Source organism: Podarcis vaucheri (genome assembly GCF_965113315.1).
Source record: "Podarcis vaucheri genome assembly, chromosome: 11".
Lineage (NCBI taxonomy): Eukaryota > Metazoa > Chordata > Lepidosauria > Squamata > Lacertidae > Podarcis > Podarcis vaucheri.
Genome location: NC_138749.1, coordinates 23,261,344 through 23,282,244, shown reverse-complemented (window position 1 = coordinate 23,282,244; position 20,901 = coordinate 23,261,344). Strand labels below are relative to the sequence as shown.

At 43.3% G+C, this 20,901-nt stretch overlaps 1 long non-coding RNA gene across 1 annotated transcript in view; it reads left to right on the top strand.

Annotated features, from left to right (window-relative positions):
• The first annotated feature begins 960 nt into the window (after positions 1 to 960).
• The window catches only part of LOC309514329, a 22,400-nt gene continuing 2,459 nt past the window's right edge, over positions 961 to 20,901 (top strand). The window contains exon 1 of the long non-coding RNA XR_014211930.1: positions 961 to 1,015. This is a non-coding gene — a long non-coding RNA (uncharacterized lncRNA). The remainder of the gene's footprint in view (positions 1,016 to 20,901) is intronic.

The following is a 20,901-nucleotide window of genomic DNA, read 5'->3' as shown; positions in this document are numbered from 1 at the left end:
CTCCATCAATACAATTCTGTACATTTTGCACTAGTTAATATGTGAATGCTCAGCTGCAGCTTATTACACTTTTCCTTTTCCTTGGCACACAATTCTCTTTACAGTTCTTGTAGCTACAGCCGTCTCCAATTTTTCCTTCCATGCATATAATCTGAGGCTGGTTGCCATGGACCTGCATCTCAGGCCAAGCTTTGTTCTGGGAAGAAGCCACACCCTAATCTCTTCCTAAAACTGATTTTAGGACATTTACGTACTTACCATTTGCTTCCCATGCTGATTGCTTCCCCCACTTATACAGTTATTAGGGTTGCAAGTTTTACTCATTTGAATCCTGTTTACTCAGCAGTAAATTAAATGCAGCTTATTCAAAAAGAAAAATGAAAAGTATGCACAGGACTGCAGGATGTCAAGGACTGGCAGGGCTCTGACAAGTGTGTGACAGGTTAGGGGGCTGAAGGCTGACCCAGGAGAGGGGCCAGTGATTTATGGGTTTTATTGCCACTTGAGAGGCAGGAGCCAGGGGGAAAGGGAAGGGTCTGAGCAATCAGAGACAAAGGTGGGGACACAGAATGTGTCAGAAGCAGACGAAAAGTCTATTCAGGCAAGGGGTGGGCTGGTCGAATCCCCACCATACGCAGCCCACAGCCCACTGTCTCCTAGAACCACGAGGGGCTTCATGCAGGAAAAGTCTCATTGGACCGGGGGGGGGGGAGCCCAGGGCGTGTGGGGAGGCTGCACCCAACAGCCTCACCAGGCACAAACCTGGAAAAGTTAACACCAGCTATGTAGATTCTAGAAGCATGTGCACATTTGTATCCTTAGGAGCTGCTGTAAGTGTGTACTTTCATTAATAAAGAACTAACTAACTATTGGCCATTTGCCTTCCTTAGCTGGGTGTGCACAGGACAGAGCCTTTCTCAGCTAAACTTTTAAATGCAGATTTGGTCCTGATACAACATAGTGGCTTTGAGGGTGTGGAATATGTCAGACAACTAAGAACATAATAATTTTCCTGGTATGTATGTATATGTATGTATGCATGCCTGTATGTATATTTGTTTGTTTGTTTTCCACCCATTACCACAAGGGCCCAAGGCAGGTTACAACAATTTTAAAATCCAATATAAAAATAGTTAAAACAATCAAGACAATAAGGTGGGTTCTAAAATATAGACTCAGGTGTCAAAGGCAGTTGATATAAAGGTGCCTCTTCAGCATATAATGAAAGCTACTCAATGAAGGGGCCTGTTGTAAGTTCTATAGATCTGTCATGGAGAGGTTGGTGAGATGATAAGGAGGAATGGAAAGAGTTTGAAGAATTGGAAGAGACTGGCCCAGGGAGAGAACCTGGGACTCCAAGAGGAGTCTGACCTCAGACGCTGCAAGGATCCCAGAAAAGCAGAACATTCCTTTTCTCCCATGAGAGCGCAGCAGCCATTTTGGGTGCTGTGTTCTTGAGCAATTTTATGCAGAGAACTTGCCCTGGAATAAGCACATTTGGGGGGCTATGGTCTCAAATGGTACCCAAAAACATGAGTTTTCAGGCACCATGAGACCACAGCCCCCCTCAAGTGCTTTATTTAGGACTGCATGCAGTTTTGGGAACTGGGAGAGCACGGCCCCGAAAAAGCATGTATTTTGGCCTCCGTGATCTCATACGTGTCAGGCGACGTATGCAGGAACACAGACGGGAAGACGTGCATCCTGGTTTGGGGACTCAACATGTTGGAGGATATGTGACTTGGGGAGAGTCACAGAGGATTGGGAGATAGAGTTCAGGAAGTGCCTACTGGCTTGCCAGAGGACAGGCCCACTTGTACGATATTGAACAACTGTGGAAGTGGCTCTGGCACCTTCCCCTGTCAATGAAGAGCCTCCCTCTTCATAGAGGCACCCGGGGATAGGTCTGGCTATGAGCTGGCCGAGTCATCTCTGCCTCCATCTGAAAGGATGTAGAGATGACAGTGCCCGTGTCAGTTGACCATGCATGCCCAACCACTATGGAGGAGTTCCCATTTGCTTGACTAGTCTTGAGGCTCATAAGTCAATCATGCGAAAAAGCTGTGCTTGCTCTACTCTTTGAAGGGAGAGTGCAGGGGGCCTGTCAAGTGTTGAATCAACATCTTAGCTAAGCATATTTTACCTGTTTGTACACATGCTGGGATGCTTACCGACTTCATCAATAAAACTTTGAAATCCTCCAGTTGTGGTAATGGTTCAAATTCTGAGTCCTAGTGGGTGTGCCAGGACAGTGCCAGGTGCCCCCCTGTAGAGAAGGAATGCTGCTACAGATAATTCCCTTTCCCTTCAAATGAATGCGGACAATGGAACTACCAAGGAGCCCCCCCCCCCCGCCAATCTAAACACACAAGTGTCTGAAGGGAATGAGACTTTTTTCAGATAATTAGGGCCCAAGTCATATGCAATAACCATGAATTGGGCCCCCAAACAAACAGGCAACCAATGCAGCTGTTTCAAAACAGGATTTTGTGAGTTCTAAACGGAACCCCTGCAAAGTAATTTGCCTGCTGCATTCTGGCAAAATCTTCTTGAGTCATCACACATCCTTTTTCAGACTGACTGAGTGCAGAAATAGGATATAGAGGTTCCTCAAAAATCCAGATGGCATAGCTGCGAGCAATACAGTGTCTTTCAAGTGGTCAATAGGTGACAGATGTCAGACAATATTATAGATTTCTCAAGGGAACATCTTTTTTCTTTTTCCTTTTAAAATGATGCCAGGAATAATACCCTTCCCTTGCTGGAAAATGGTGATGACACAAGATTATAAAAAGGTATGGGAATCCAGATATTTATAGGGAGAGGATATAAGGAAGCAGACTTTCTCTCCCAGCACCCTGACTTTTGAAATTCCTTGTGAAAAAAGCTTATATTTTAATTTTTCCATTATTCTATTGATCAGTCTTTTAGGAAAACTTCTATTATTATTTTATTGATCAGTCTTTTAGGAAAACTTCTCAAGACTATTGGCATGATACCTATACGTAGGTGCACATGAAATGGCAAAAAAAACTTTTAGGACTGATAGGTGTATGCATTCTACTCTTTTTCTATAATGTCATCTGTCTCTTCCTGCTGTACTGTGAATATGCTTTGGATATGGTGATGACATTAAGTTCTCTGGAGAGAGGGTCAGTGGATGCTGGGGGTAAGGGGGACTTAGGTTTTTTTAGTTCTCTGAATACTGTAAGGTGATATTATGTATTTTTTGTTTGTTTGTTTTCTGAATCTCTCTCTCTCTATATATATGGAGAAGAAAAACACCATCAACTGCTCTCCCCCCTCCCAAATCCCTCATGACCATGCCAGCCAACCCCCAAACTCTTTTTTTAAGCAAAAATTTCAAATAATTAAAAAATAAGTTAGGGAGATGGTGAAAGCAAAAGTTATTTTGTGGGGTTTAGTACGTGCACAGAAGATTCCTGTTTGGCACCTGTCATGTCCAAATGGTCTGACTCAGTGTAAGACAACTTCCTATAGTCCTATGTGCCTAAGTAGGGTCAGCTGACACTAGTAAAAGGTGCTTTGAGGCCACCTGGAGCTCAAGCCTAGAAGCACCCCTACATTTCAAGCCTACTCCTTTAAGGGGGAATAAAACCTCTTTCAAAGCAAGTCGAACACCACCTAACTGGGCAGAGAAGCCATTTATAAATTGTACTTCTGTGTATGATTGGCCCTCATCCAGTCCATGACCATTAGTTTTACTAAATACTTCCTTCATAGTTCCCCTACCACAGAGCGTTGCCGCTTTGGCCACCAGCTACATACAGTAGCTACTCATTTTGGTTTAGATGTGGTAAGTCGGGAAATGTTGTCATGCTTCCCTTAAAAACCCTTTTCTTATAGGCCTGCATTTGTCAAACGTATAAAATAGCAAATCTGCCATGGTCTAATTATAGTAGCTTGTAGCATTTGCCAATGGTTTGCTCAGTCTTCCCCATTCGGTAAGCTAGGAAATAACTCTTGTAACCATGGGTTTCTTCCCAATGGAAAACATTGCTTTTCTTCTGGAAACTATTATTGCTGTGAGCAGAGTGCCAGTAAGATTCCATGGCTTTTATCCTAAAGTCCGGGGCTTAATTTGAGTGAGGGCTCACCAAGGTTCATTCTCAGGCTCCCTTTGAAATGCTGAGTCCCAGGCGACAACATAAAAAGTATCTGCTTTGAGCTTCCATTTATGCAGTGGTGCCACCAGGGAAGAAGCCCAGATCCCCACTTGGTGAAATGAGTCAGAGGTCTTCAAGCAGGGCTGGCTTATCACACTATGAAAGAATACACACACTACCATCTAAAATAGGAGAGAGGCAACGCCAGGCCAGAACATGATGTTTTGCTAGTCTTTTGTTTTGTCTTCCTTCCCTAGTTTTTGGACCCAGAAGTATCTGGCTGGCTAATGTTGGAAACAGTATTCTGAAGGAAGTAGCTGAATCCTTGATCCAATCTTGTGGGGCTCGTCTTATGTCCCCGTATACTCAGAGTAAAACCAAGCACGCAACACTTTCAGAGGTTTCGTCACAAGAAATTCAGCAGCTGCAAAGGCTTCAGATTACAAAGTTCCACAATCACCCTAAAGCTTCAGGGCTAATGTCTGGGAGGATCTCTTAATTCCTTGCTATGTATGTAATTCTCCCTTTTATCTAGTATACAATTATGGGTCTTCCTGCGGAAAAAGAGAATCATCCACTCTTCAGCACAACCCTACTGTGGAGTTGTGAAGTTACAGCACCAATGAGATTAGATGCCAGAAGAAGACGAAAACGTTCTCAAAGCATTTCTACACATGCATGCAGGCAAAATTAACTAAGGGTTTAATTTTTATTGTATCATTCCACGCTCCCCTTCATTCCAACACTTTTGACTTCTACTAGCCTTTGGCTTGTGGAGAACCATGTGGAAATGGTGGAAAGAGGAATACATTTGGCAAGCCTCAAAAATGACCATGGCTCCTAGGAGCTTCCCTCCCTGATCCAAGGGAGGTCAACAAGGGATCAATATCAGCTTCAATGTGGAGCTGATTTTCACCAGGACTGCAGCACAAAGGGAAAGGCCTTTTCCATTTTATTGAAATAGTTTATTTTTTAATTAAGTAGCATATAAATCTTGCTATTTTTTTTTAAAGTGTCATAGAAAGACCCATTCCTACTTTTTGCGTGACCTTTTCAAGACAGCCACTGCAGATTTTAGGTATTGAGGATATTTTCATAAGAGGGGATTCTGAAAGATCCAAATCCCAACTTATGGATACTTACAAAATTAAAAACGCTGGTGTGTTTTTAGAGCATCTGTGGCAATTGGGAGACTTTAACAATATTTTGATTACAAGAAGCACTTAGAGATTCAGTGACCACAGAATGTCATCCCTGAACGTTAGAAGGAGAAGCCCAACAAACGTTAGTCACCAATGCAGCTGAAAGAGCTATTTGCATCTCAGTGGCACCATAATAATTACCTTGCCAATTTGTTTAATGCTTAGAACTGGGTGTACCTCACAATCTTGATTAAAGCTGAGTGCAGATAATGGATTAATCAGCATAAGGGAGCTTAATGGAAATGGCCTCGGGAGAGCACCAGGCACTGTGTGTCTTTTCATGCACAGTGGCCTAACACTGCCCTGTCTGTGTCTCACCATGCGTCATGCATATCTATGTCACACGCAGCAATGTCACATCCCCCCCTTGCTCACACCCACGCAGACAGGTGCATTGTTATGGGGCACAGGCAGGTTAAATACTTTCCCCCCAGGGTCACATTATGCATGAATGCCACCCTGAATCATAATCACAGCCACAAACTCTACTCTTGTTCTGTTAATTACAAGCTGGGTTTTCTTTCCTGCCTTGCCTAAATATTACAGCACAGTGTTGTTGCCAGTGTTAGTCCACTTCAGAGAACACCCGTTGAAAGTAATGGGCATATGAGGCACACTCATTTAATTTATTAATTTATGAAAATATAGGCATATGCCACTGAATCATAAAAATATATCAAAGCAGTTTACAACATTCAAAAGATTAAAAAAACCCATACAATAAAAGTGTAAAAATTTAAAAACAGTTGAAAAGCAAAAAAGTTTTAATAGGTTTAAGTCTGAGTAAAAATTGGATTACAACTCAGCTTTTAAAAGGGCAAAATGTCTGAAATGGATTGGCTCAGTTCATTAAATGTTCCAGTTAATATGAATCTTAACCTTTCACATACCGTGCAAATAAGGGTTTCTAGAACTCTGTGTCAATATTTTATAAAAAAATTCCTTCCAGTAGCACCTTAAAGACCAACTAAGTTAGTTCTTGGTATGAGCTTTCGTGTGCATGCACACTTCTTCAGATACATGTGTGTATCTGAAGAAGTGTGCATGCACACGAAAGCTCATACCAAGAACTACGGTAACTTAGTTGGTCTTTAAGGTGCTACTGGAAGGAATTTTTTTATTTTGACTATGGCAGACCAACACGGCTACCTATCTGTAATCAATATTTTATGTTTACATGGGTAGCAGCACCAGGGGAGGCTGGTGCATTAGGTTGAAGTGGGCACTGCCCTACCTACCAACCTCAGTCTGCCCTTAGCCAGCTCCCACCTGCCTGCTGTCTTTCTTACTACCAGCCAGGGGTTGTCTCTGCCTGACATTGCCTTTAGTTCTGTCTCCTGTTGGTCTCCCTGTCTTATCAGTCCCAATGGGTACCTGCCACCGTTGAGCAGCTCCTGTGACAGGTTTTTCTCTTCCCACTTGTATCATTTAGGGTTGCATACAATGCTTGTCCTACGCAGCACAGACCCATTGAAATTAATCACGATGACTGACTTCTTTCCATTAATTTAAATGGGCCTACTCCAAGTAAAACTTAGGACACATTCCCACCGTACGTTTAAATCACTGTGATGCCACTTTAAATAGTCATGGCTCCCCTAACAACTCTCAGCATCCTTCACAAACTACAGCCCCCCTAATTCTGGGGGGGGGCTTTAGTTTGTTAAGGGTGCTGAGAGTTGGTAAAGGTAAAGGGACCCCTGACCATTAGGTCCAGTCGTGGCTGACTCTGGGGTTGCAGCGCTCATCTCGCTTTATTGGCTGAGGGAGCCGGCGTACAGCTTCCGGGTCATGTGGCCAGCAGGACTAAGCCGCTTCTGGCGAACCAGAGCAGCACACGGAAACGCCGTTTACCTTCCTGCCAGAGCAGTACCTATTTATCTACTTGTACTTTGACGTGCTTTCGAACTGTTAGGTTGGCAGGAGCTGGGACCGAGCAACGGGAGCTCACCCTGTCATGGGGATTCAAACTGCTCACCTTCTGATTGGCAAGTCGTAGGCTCTGTGGTTTAACCCACAGCGCCACCCGTGCCCCTCTGAGAGTTGTTAGGGGGATCCTATTGCCCTCAAGGAGCTACAATTCCCAGAGTTTCCTGAGAAAAAAGATGGACTTAAACTATATTAGAAAGTTCTTCCTAATGTTTAGTTGGATTCTCCTGTTTAGTAAGTTGAATCTATTGGTTTGGGTCCTACCATCTGCAGCAGCAGAAAACAAGCTTGCTCCACCTTCCATGTGACAGCCCTTCAGATATTTGAAGATAGTCTTCCCCCAACCATTCCTAAGAAGGCTTGATTTTCAGACCCTTTGCCAATTTGGTTGTTCTCCTTTGTACACATTCCCACTTGAGGCCCTCCACCGAGCATGTGGCCCTGGCAAATGCCCACCTTGCCAACCTCAATGGCCATCCTTATGTTCTCAAAACTCTTATTTTACAGAGCATCGCTTAAGAAACAGGAAAAACCTAAGTAGCTCAGATAACAACCTTGCCTCAGTGCCAATTTAAAGTAGGCGTATTTTTGTTTGTATGTTTGTTAATGGGCAGAGAGTGAAAAGTATACGAGAAAAAAAATCAAGAGGAGAGAATAATGCAGAGGAAAAACAGGAAGATTTAGTTCACATTTTTTTGCTAAACATTGCACAAAAAAGCAACTGTGGAAGGAAATGGATTTCTTCTCTCTGTGTTATCTGTTTATATATGAAACAGTGTGAACATTTGTGACCTAGTGTCAGGGGAGGAAATGTCCATGATCTTGAGTATACGCTCCTAAGTTATTCTTGATTCTGCCAGTTCTAAAACTATAACAAACAGAACAAGGAGGAAAAATAAATCCAGGCGAAAGAAAATTCAGAGAAACCCATCATCCTCCCATTTCACACAGAACCGTAGGACTCAATCTGCAATTTGGCTAAAGGCAGGCACTGGGTGAATAATGAACATGTTAACAAGGAATGAATCATTCATTTGATGAAAAAATGTCTATATTGATTGGATAAATTATTCACAATGAATAATTCACCCATTACCTTAGTTGAAGCCCAGGGCCATTGCAGCAAAAGACTGTTTCAGAAAACTCATTTCTCAAGTCAATGTAAACGAAATAACCTTTTCATCTAATTATTATGCATCTAATACAACAGCTATTGGCTGCCTGGTACATCCCTGATGTTTTGGACTACAACTCCCATTAGCCCAACCAGCATGATCATGGCTGCGGCTAGAGTAAACCAAGGCTCTGTCCTACTGGCTGGTGAAAATGGGCCAGCCAAAGTAAGAAATCAGAATGCAGAAACATTGAGGGTTTTTTTTGAGGGGGGGGGATTATTGTCTAATGTTCCTCTAAGAAACCGGGCCAGATCCTGGTGATCCTAATCAAAGTCTCAAGAGCAAATTCTGCATATTTCACAGGCCACAAGCTACTTTCAAATCCCACCTGCACAACAGCAGTAGCATCACTGAAAGACCAGGGAAGAGTCAAACAATTGGTTAAATAACATAAGAACAACTTCCTGGATCAAGCAAATGGCCCATCTAGTCCCAGCATTCTGTTGTCACAGTGACCACTCAGGTGACTATATGGGAAGCCTGCAAGCAGGACCTGCTATCAGGCTTTGGGGAAGTGGCTTCCTCTTTCCCTTTGGCCGTGGATAAGCAGAACAAAGCAAAAATAGTCTCTTACCATTTAAAGAGATTTTAATGATCACAGCGAAAGAACAAAGAGTCCATTCTTAGAGTAAAGGTGCTCCCAATTAAGGTTAACACCCACTTCCCCCAAGTCACCTTCATCACTTCCTTGTCTTGCAACCTGATCTCGCAACCACTGTGCCTTCCGTGCAGCTACCTTATCTAATCTCCTGGACCTTGGACTGAGTAGCTGGACACTTTCCAGCAAACCAGAGTGTTGTTGTTTAGTTGTGTCCGACTCTTCGTGACCCCATGGACCAGAGCACGCCAGGCACTCCTGTCTTCCACTGCCTCCTACAGTTTGGTCAGGCTCATGTTTGTAGCTTCGAGAACACCGTTCCACCATCTTGTCCTCTGTCGTCCCCTTCTCCTTGTGCCCTCCATCTTTCCCAACATCAGGGTCTTTTCCAGGGAGTCTTCTCTTCTCATGAGGTGGCCAAAGTATTGGAGCCTCCACTTCACGATCTGCCCTTCCAGTGAGCACTCAGGGCTGATTTCCTTAAGAATTGATACGTTTGATCTTCTTTCAGTCCATGGGACTCTCAAGAGTCTCCTCCAGCACCATAATTCAAAAGCATCAATTCTTCGGCGATCAGCCTTCTTTATGGTCCAGCTCTCACTTCTATACATCACTACTGGGAAAACCATGGCTTTAACTATACGGACCTTTGTTGGCAAGGTGATGTCTCTGCTTTTTAGGATGCTGTCTAGGTTTGCCATCTCCTTTCTCCCAAGGAGCAGGAGTCTTTTAATTTCGTGGCTGCTTTGACCATCTGCAGTGATCATGGAGCCCAAAAAAGTAAAATCTCTCACTGCCTCCATTTCTTCCCCTTCTATTTGCCAGGAGGTGATGGGACCAGTAGCCATGATCTTCATTTTTTTGATGTTGAGTTTCAGACCATATTTTGCGCTCACCTCTTTCACCCTCATTAAAAGGTTCTTTAATTCCGCCTCACTTTCTGCCATCAAGGTTGTGTCACCTGCATATCTGAGGTTGTTGATATTTCTTCCGGCGATCTTAATTCCGGCTTGGGATTCATCCAGTCCAGCTTTTCGCATGATGAATTCTGCATATAAGTTAAATAACCAGGGAGACAGTATACAGCCTTGCCGTACTCCTTTCCCAATTTTGAACCAATCAGTTGTTCCATATCCAGTTCTAACTGTAACTTCTTGTCCCACATAGAGATTTCTCAGGAGATAGATGAGGTGATCAGGCACTCCCATTTCTTTAAGAACTTGCCATAGTTTGCTGTGGTCGACACAGTCAAAGGCATTTGCATAGTCAATGAAGCAGAAGTAGATGTCTTTCTGGAACTCTCTAGCTTTCTCCATAATCCAGTGCATGTTTGCAATTTGGTCTCTGGTTCCTCTGCCCCTTCGAAATCCAGCTTGCACTTCTGGGAGTTCTCGGTCCACAAACTGCTTAAGCCTGCCTTGTAGAATTTTAAGCATAACCTTGCTAGCATGTGAAATGAGTGCAATTGTGCGGTAGTTGGCGCATTCTTTGGCACTGCCCTTCTTTGGGATAGGGATGTAGACTGATCTTCTCCAATCCTCTGGCCACTGCTGAGTTTTCCAAATTTGCTGGCATATTGAGTGTAGCACCTTGACAGCATCATCGTTTAAAATTTTAAATAGTTCAGCTGGAATATCATCACTTCCACTGGCCAGAGTACCAGTGGTATGTTAACATACCGGAGTATGTTAACTCTATTTCTCCTGGTTCTTCTTCTCCTAGCTGTTTACCACCCAATTCTTCCCAACTTTTTTCTTCTGAACTATGTCCCTCTGCGAACCAGTGTTCCAAATCTATACTGTCCCACTGTTTCTGGGAATATTCAGGATCCTGACCAGGAGCAGGGGGAGGGGGAGGTTCCCACCATTCCTCATCTGTGCAGCCCGCCTCAGCACAATCCCTGATATCTGAGCACAACAGCACTGACCCTCCCTGTGGTTCCCAGGAACTGGTATTCAGAAGCATTACTGCCCCCAACCACAGAGGAAGAGCATTGTTGTCATGGCCAGTTACCATTGACAGCTTTATTCTCACTGATTTGTCCAATCCTCCTTTAAAGCCTTCCAAGTTGGTGGCCATCACTGCCTCCTGTAGGAGCCAGCTCATTATCTTATGATAATGAAATCGTATAGTTAAACGTTCCAAATATCTGGTATATTTTTACGTTTAACCTTTACATGCGTAAGAGTTCCCAACTTACAGCATGGCTAACATTACAGACTGTGATCTGAAAAGCTTCCGGGGATGTATTTTAGAAATATTTAATATAGCACTGGGAGACAAGTTGCAATTCCGCACAGCTGAAAGGTGTTTTTTTTTTTTTTGTCACAGAGATCAATCTCAGTAGATGGGACTAAGCAGGAGACATTGAAAGAACCAACCCTAAAAGCTGCAGGGTGTCTCCCGAGATCAATGCCCAGGCCTCTAAGTGCTGTCTATGATACTTTCAGCAGATGGTAGAAACAGGTCAGCATTTTGAGAGGAAGAAAGGGTGGGGAAATAAGATCAATAATACGCATTTGACTGCTAAATGCAAGAAATGCCATCCAGTGTAGAGTTTGTGATTTTCTACCCTCGGAAAGAATTTCAATCTCATCCCTTCATTCAACTCAGAGGCTCTGATGGTTCTGTGTGGCCGCAACTCCAGTTTCCTGTTTATGCAGTGCGACTCGTTTCAATGAATCAGCATTTCATCCACTGTTTATTAGACTCAAGAGAATTACACAGCATGCGGCTTCTTTGGACATAATGTTTTTCACTAGCTGCTGGATGTGACCTGTTCCCCTCCCCCCTTAGGGGTTCATTCTGACCCTATGTTTGCTGCAGTTCTTAAGACAGATATTTTATATCTGCATGGGATGCTTTGTCAGGAGCTCACGTTGCATAAAAGCCTTGCTTGGCAGAAGTGTAGCATGGGGCCCCAAATGGAATACCAATTACCACACTGGCATCGCTCTCCTAACCCTACTTTAAGATAGCTTTCAAAGTGGTTCACTCATAAATCTCTTATCCGGCTGCAATCTCTGACTTCACCCAAAGGCTATCCACACAACATTTTATAGATTAGCTGATCTCATGGCTAGATCACCTGAGACCCTTCTTAGTGATCTAACCATCTGCCTGAGTCACATGATAGTTTTGTAAGTCATCCTTGCATGACTGCATCATGCAGTGTTAGCTTTCCCCACACTTGTTTTAGATAGAGGGAAAGAAAAGATAAAAATATTGTGCTATGAGTAACTGGGAGAGAAGTTAAGAAAGTATAGTACTACTCAGACTACCCTGGAGAGGGGAATTGTTTAATTTGCTATTAAAAATATACAATCCCTCATCTCTTCCGACCAGTGGCATAGCGTGGGTTGTCAGCACCCGGGGCAAGGCAAGTAATTCGCGCCCCCTAACCCGTGGATTTGCGCCCCCTAACCCTAACCCCCAGATGTTGCGCCCGGTGCAGCCGCCCCCTGCACCCCCCACGCTATGCCACTGCTTCCGACCAAAGGCTTTTAAATGCATAGTGCTGCATTATGTCCATAACTCAGACAGAAATCCTATGTACACTTAACTGTGAGTAAGCCCCATTGAACACAATGCAACTAGTGAGTAAACATGAAAGAATCACACTGTCATTCTTTGACCCTGTCGTGTCAAGCTGTTGCCTGTAATCTTGCCAGGTCCTGTAATACAAGATAGTTGTGGTGAAACAGAAAACAAAACAAGTGGATGCTGTAATGTAGTGACCAATTCTGAAGTACATCCCGTTTTGTTTGTCACAGCCATGCCGCCTCACAACCACACGCCTTCTGAGGTTATACAACGTTCTAAGATTGTACAATATAATAAACTTATAATTATACAGCAACAGTAATTAAGGATGCATTGCAATAATCAATGTACATCCCTATGTGTTGCCTTTCAGCTAGATTTACTATGGGCAAATGATTTGGAGTGCTCCAATATCTTATTTTGGAATGACTTAACTTCTGCTTCCCCTGAAGTTTCATTGAATGTGACAGAACTTGCACACCATTCTCCTGAAAGTGAAACACCTTCAGGTATCTAAAGGGCTGTCACATGGAATTCTCCTGTTCTGGAGGGTAGGACCTAAACCACTGGTTTCAAGTTACAAGAAAGGAGATTCCAACTAAACATTGGGAAGAACTTTTTGACAGTAAGAGCTGTTCAACAATGGAACGGACTTCCTTGGGAGGTGGTAGAGTCTCTTTCCTTGGAGGTTGATAAGCAGAGATGGGATGGCCATCTGTCATGGATGCTTCACTTGAGATTCTCGTCTTGCAGGGGGCTGGACTAAATGACCCTCAGGATCCCTTCCAACACTACACTTCTATTATTCTATCTTTGAAATCAGTTTCATCTATGTATTAGCCAGGGCACTGTATAGGGGGTAACTTAATATGGTGGGTGGCCACCATGGATGGGAGCTGAGCTTGACTCCTCTTCAAAAGCAGCACTGACACCTACCACTAAAAAGTCTGGCTGGGAGGGTGGTGAATGACCGTGCAGGCTTGTCTGCCCTTTAAGGGGTCCTTCTAATCCCCTGGGGCCCTTGGCAAATACCTAATCTGGCCAACAGCTGGCACCAGGCCTGCTCTCAGCACAAAATATTGGGCTCATTCACATGGTTGACGAAAGACTGCAGTTTGAGATGTAGCAGTCTTGACATTTGTGGAATCAGTCTGTACTTGGAAATTCTAGCATCCAAAGGAAAGTAGTTGCCTTGCTTCCAACACATTAGGGACATTCTTCAGCTGGAAAGGCAGCAGTGCCGCAGCTGTGAAGCTCATCTATTGTTTCCCTGTAAAAAAAGAAAAGAAAGAAGTAGTGAATACTTCTGTTCTGAACCAGCAATTCCTCATCAAAAAGAAAAGGGCAGTCAAAGTTAGTAACAGTTTTAATATTGCTTTGATATTAGTTATACTTTCTACTGTGATCTGCATATGCAAAAGCATTGGCAAAATTACTGGTAGATAGACCTGGGACTTGGAATGCCTCAGGCAGGGCTGGCTTCTGTTAAACTAACCAAACTTTTCATTTAGCAAATTCCCCACTGAGTTCAGTGGGACTTACTCCCAGATAATAATAGTAAGGTAAAGGAAAGGTACCCCTTCCCGAACGGGCCAGTCTTGACAGACTCTGGGGTTTGTGCGCCCATCTCACATCTATTGGCCGGGGGCCAGCGCTGTCCGAAGACACTTCCGGGTCACGTGGCCAGCGTGACAACGCTGCTCTGGCGAGCCAGAGCCGCACACGGAACGCCGTTTACCTTCCCGCTGGTAAGCGGTACCTATTTATCTACTTGCCCCCGGGGGTGCTTTCGAACTGCTAGGTGGGCAGGCGCTGGGACCGAGCAGCGGGAGCGCACCCCGCCGCGGGGATTCGAACCGCCGACCTCTCGATCGGCAAGCCCTAGGCGCTGAGGCTTTAGCCCACAGCGATAATAATAGTACTGTATCCTTAAAGCACAATCCTGGCTACTTCTACTGAAAAGTAACTCCAATTGTTTGCTAAGTATTGCAGCCTGAGGCTGCAGTTCTAACCCAATTCCCTAGGAGTAAACCACAGTGAATTCAGTGGGATTTACTTCCAAATAGACATGGTTAGGATTGCAGCCTAAGTAAATCATAAATCTTGACCCATGGGATTGTCTCCCAAACCTAAAATATTTGTTAGGTTCTTTATTTATGTAAAACACTGAAGAAACCGACAACGCTTTCTTTTGAAAAGAGAAAAGAAAAAACCAGGATGCAATCTATCGCTTAAATTATGTCATCATAAAAAAAACCCCACAGTGTTAACAGGAATGTACGAAGGCAAAGATAAAGGTTTAGTGATTTAAAAGATTAATCTAGTTCTTCTAAGTATTGCAATTTTTCCTTCCTGATTCTATAATCCTACATGGAATAGATCCTCTTTTTACATTCTTTTTGATATCACAAAGAACTCATTGTAGTGCAATATTTATATTCTCCCGAGAAGGTGAAAGCAAATCCTATTGTCTTTTAATGTTATCTCCAAGTGCAACAGAACTGTAATGAATTAATGTGCAGGAAAGGCAGGAAAGTGGTTATTGATTGGTAGTCATCAGGCACAGACTGTCCTGTAGTTTTATTACTTAGCATGAGTAGAGAACCTCTTTTCTGTCTCTCTGATATTGCAGATATATGTACCTCATTTCCATGAGAGAACAGGGAGCATGGGATTTCATACCTGCAAATGATGCTGTACTTAAAAGTCTTTCCAAAGCATGCTTCCTAAAGGAAGTAAGTTTTGTGTCTGCAGTATAACCATAGTGGTCACACTTTATTTATTGTTAGAACCCTAAAGTCCATTAGTTGGAGCCAGGTGTAAATTAAGGGGTGTGTGCAGACAAATACAGAATTAAGGAATATGCATCTCTGAGCATTGTTTTTACATCAGAACTGAATGTGCACCATGTTTCATTTCAACAACATTCCTTAGGTCAGGGCCTTGTTTGTTTGTTTTTGCTGTTATAATCAGTGGTGTAGCTGAAGTTGGATCTAGGCAGCCCTATCATTAGGTAGAATGTGCCAGCTGCCTCAGGCATCAGATGCTAGGGGGCGGGGAAGTGTTGAAAGGCAGAGCTGTGTATGCTAGCTTGATTTCTCAGATATGGTGCAGGATGATGCCCCATCACCTGCCTTGAACTATGGTTCCACTGCCAGGCTTCTGAAGGGTGAGGCCATCATATTTTCTTTTTCCTTAGGTGGTACAGTGATTTGGAGTAGCCTTGGGGCTGAGGTATAGAACCCCCAAGCCCAGAGCCCCATCAGTTGGCTGTCCAGAGAGCAACAGATGATGGGGCAGTGACAAACAGATCCACCTCCAGCATTTGAGGGCATGGGCCTTCGATGCTGATATTGGTCACTGCAGCATTCTTTCTTACTTACTGAAAAATACAAAACAAAACACCTTCAGTGGCATGCACATAGTTCCATGTGGTGATCTTACGATCTTTTTACTTTAAACATATATTATCCTCCCCTACCACAAAATGGTGTCCGGGCAGTGAAACTAACTGGCAGCTGGTGCAATTCTTGCAGTACTGGGGTAACATGATGGTGATATTTGGTTCTAGTGAGCAGTCAACTGGGAGTCAGAAACCATTGCCAATCTACTGCAAGTCACCCCCAGATCTACCTTCTGTCTGCCTTGGAATATGGGAACAGATGGAACAAATATCAAATGCATACAAGCATGTTCAGCTTGTCAAGCACCCAACCTACTATGTTTACTTATATCACCCCATAGTCAGCATCACTGTGGCTTCCACAGAGATTTGTAAGGAGCAGTTTTATACGATTGTCCGACTTTTCCCATCAGCATTTGAATATAGGATATCAAAAACCAATACAGATTGATGGAAGCTGTGAAATGTTTAGTGCTTAAAAAAACCCCTGCATATTCCTACACTAGTGGAGGTCAGCCCAGTAAAAAGCTGGGTCCTTGCCTACTTTAAATTATATCCTGTTTTTATTTTGTGGGACCACCAACACCAAAGTGTTATTTGTCAAAACGTATTTGGGGAATATTTTTATGGCGTTGCTGAGATTTTAACACACACTGAGGCTCACCAGAAGCTGGGCACAAATGACTACATTAGATATTACATAGTAAATATGAGATTCCCAACAGCAGTTTTGCAGGTGGGTGGTGTTTGTTGCAGGGGATTGTCGCTCAGTTCTATTAAGATCAATGTATACCTGTACAATCCCAACCCCATTTACTTGGGAGTATGCCCTGCTGAAATCAACAGCAAGCACTTCTGAGCAGATGTGGTTTGGATTGCACTGTAACATACAAGGTGTGACCGGAAAGTTTGATGAATGGTCACAGAAATCAGAATATTTGAACATACATACCTTACAGGCCTTCAAAGTAGCCCCCCTCTGATACAATGCACTGTTGACAATGTTCGTAGAACTGTTGGAAACTTCTGGAAAAGTCCTCTTTTCGTACTGCTTTCAGTTGCCTCATCACAGCAGCTTGGACGTGTAATTTCCGTTTTGGAAAAAGAAAGAAATCCATTGAGGCCAGATCGGGAGAATAAGGAGGGTGGGACAACTCAGTAACCTCAGTAACAATTTCATGCAGAATATGCCATTCTTCCGCCATCATTCGGATGGACAAATGCTAATCCCGCATCAATATCTCACAAACTCTGTTGACATTTGCTGCCGTTCTGCTCATTGACGGCCTGCCAGACCGAGTCATCTTTGATGCTTTGCCGCCCGTCATGGAAATGCTTAAACCACTCATACACTGTCTTTCGAGTTACAGCTTCATCTTTGTACACAGTTATGAGCATTTTGTGGGTCTCCAATGTCGATTGCATGTTCAAATATTTCTTGCTGTCCGATTTCTGTGACCATTCATCAAACTTTCTGGTCACACCTTGTATTTAAGTCCCATTGATTTAAATGAGTTTTAGCCTCCCCCAGCTTTTATTGGATTGCCCACCATTGGCATTAAAGTGTTCTTGAGTTTTACTGTGGCTCATATAATTTCTGAAGCATGAAATGCTGACCATGAATCAGGATGAGGAATGGAATCATTACTTTGGCACAGCAGGACCCCCATAAAGACACCAGAAACATCTCTATTGTTTCATTACATAAACCTGAACTCCCATGCAAACCCCATTAAAATGTAGTCTATAAAAGCAATATAAACATGGGCACACTCGAAGTTTTGAAACCTTCCCATAAGGCTGTGCTGTACATACTAATGCACTACAAAACTATATGACTTTGGCACAGGAATGAGGGCTCGGCTGATGTCTACATAGTGAAATCTCAGCAAGTTGGTGTTATTGCAAACACTTCCACAGCCTTGGCTGAAAAATGTGTGAGGCCTGCGATGATTGCTTTGGTAGAGCACATACACACTTGTCTAACCTCAACTAATTAACACAGCAAAGTATTTAAACTGTGATTCTGGATCAACTTTATTTGTTGCACTGCAAAGCCCCAAAATTTTCAGAGCAAACTGCTGCAATCAAAGTGTTGAGTTTTCTGTTTCATGTGGGAGGTTGAATTTGGAGAGGCGCCAACAGCAGGAATGCAGGAAACCAGACAGTGTGTTGTAAGAGTTGCTCTTTACTGCAAGGTTAGTGCTAACAAGGTTCCTGGTGCATGAGTAATCACAGGAGAACACAAAACCTCGTGTTCTCTTTAGTCATCAGAAAGTGTCAGCACAATGAAAAGATGTCTTAACAAAGGTCAGCTGTAAGAGGCTTTAAGCGAACCACTGTAAAGTCACGTGCCCTGCTAGTTACATGAATCAGGGAGTGTTCAGATGGTTCTTAGAAGTCTGCCCTGGAAGGTCTCCAGCTTGCCAGGCATTTTTGTATCTTTGCTCCATTTCCCACAGGCTCCGACTTTCCACAACTTCCAAGTATAACTCTTTCCATTTAATATTAGCTGAACTCTTTTTTTAGGTTTGGCTACTTCACCATTCCAAGAGATCAAGCTGGGTAACAATGCATTTAAAATAAAACAAGGAGCAGACAATATTGCTATGGCTCAATCAAAACTACAATGAAACTGCAACCTTCCACTTGGGAGAGCTCTCAGAGTGGAACCATCTGTTTAATGACAACAGTTCAAAATAATTAAGGTTGCAATCCTAAGCACATTGATTTGGGAGTAAGCTCCAGTAGGGTTTACTGTTGGACCAACATACATAGGATTCAGCATTTCATTTTGTCCCACTAGTGCCATAAGACTTGAATGGAAAACAGGATTTTTGTGTGCATTTTATTGCTACCAGACAGGCACACCAACTCCTTGGTGCCCTAGTCCCCTCAATATTTTAAATAGGGGGGGGGACAAGACACCCACAAAGTGCTGAGGTAGCATGAGCACATGTCCCAGTGATGGCATGTGGCCCCAGGTACCCACAGTCATAAGGGCAAGCTGTGGCTGCTGCTACCAGATACGGAGATGTCAAATTAAAGCACAAAGTGCGAAAAATTACAAAAACAAAAAAGACCAAAACAAACACAGCAATTTTGCCACTGCCGAAAAACAACCAGAAACTCCCAAAAGACAAAATCTGGAGTGAGCAAATGCTGCTCATTAACTTCTAGTTCACTGGCCATTGCTGCTGTGATGTCACAGATGTCCAAAGATCAGAGTTACTTTGGCTATAGTGCCAGCGTGGTGTAGTGGTTAAGAGCAGTGGACTTGTAATCTGGTGAACCAGGTTCGCTTCCCCGCTTCTCCACATGCAGCTGCTGGGTGACCTTGGGCTAGTCACACTTCTTTGAAGTCTCTCAGCCTCACTCACCTCACAGAACGTTTGTTGTGCGGGAGGAAGGGAAAGGAGATTATTAGCCGCTTTGAGACTCCTTAAGGGGAGTGAAAGGTGGGATATCAAATCCAAACTCTTCTTCTTCTTCTTCTTCTTCTTCTTCTTCTTCTTCTTCTTCTTCTTCTGTGTTTTAAATGTGCCCATCCATTTGAAGGAGGATGTTCCAAGATAAGACAGGGCAAAATGTGAGAATGATAACCGGTCTGGGGGGTATTTATTTATTTTTTTGTCTTGTGGATTTGTTATTTACCGATGAAAGTTCTTTAATTCTGATGTGCAGGGAGTTCAATTCCACTTGGTCACTATCTCCTGCCACCCCGATTACATTAGAATAAAGATGTCTTCAGGGGTGTTCACATGTTACATCCAACCATCATACAATCTGTGTACCTGTGTATACTGACATCTGAGCTGTGCACTTGTAGTTATTCACATGTAACCTTTACCAAATGTACAGTTTGCATACCTATGTACCCACCAGCTGATCTGTGAAAATCAACAAGCATATTCTCTTACACACGAACACTCATACATCTGTACAGATTGTACCTGTGTTCAGTGTAATGTGTGAATGAGTCTTCTGAAAGACTCAAGGGCTTGCTATAGCATTGTAGCAGGTCAGTCCACTAAAAAGATATAAACACAACTGTCTGAAATCCAGTCTGTCCCCTACCATAAGCTGTGGAAACAGCACAACCATGCACTGAATTCAGCAAAGCAAATCGTATAGGCACACTTCAGTGTACTTAAGAAGCCACATCCGTTCTTAGCACGGTACAGTGGTACCTCGGGTTAAGAACTTAATTTGTTCTGGAGGTCCATTCTTAGCCTGAAACTGTTCTTAACCTGAGGCACCACTTTAGCTAATCGGGCCTGCCGCTGCTGCAGCGCGATTTCTGTTCTCATCCTGAAGCAAAGTCCTTAACCCGAGGTACTATTTCTGGGTTAGTGGAGTCTGTAACCTGAAGCATCTGTAACCTGAAGCATTTGTAACCTGAGGTACCACTGTATCATTCAGTGTTTAGGGAGAGAAGCAGCTCAACATGAAAAGTTACCCATTTCCCATTAAAAGAAACAAGAAGTTCCGAGCAACAGTTAACTTGTGGTCACTGGCAATGGAAAACATTCCATTGAAAACAGTAACAAGTTGCGGAATGCAACCATATGAACAGTTATCCCTAAGCTAAGTTACATGTTCACTCCCCTTCCCTTGGGTTTTTAAAATCTGACTATCATCCTAAATTTGCTGGGAAGATCCAGTGACAACACTTACTAAAATGAAAGCCAGTGTGTTACTCAGTGCCCCATATGCATACATAACTCATGGAACAATCTATTTGCTTGGCCTTTATCACAAGGAAAGTTCAAAGGAGAGTGGGGGAAAGCCCTGAGTTTTTATGCAGAGGGAATGCTGCTAAAGTCCCTTCAAACCTGTTCTTCAGGCCTCTTTCACTGTGTCTGCAGATCTCATGGAAGGAATCTCTTTTCAGCTAAAAATAATGTGTTCCCACTTAAAGGAC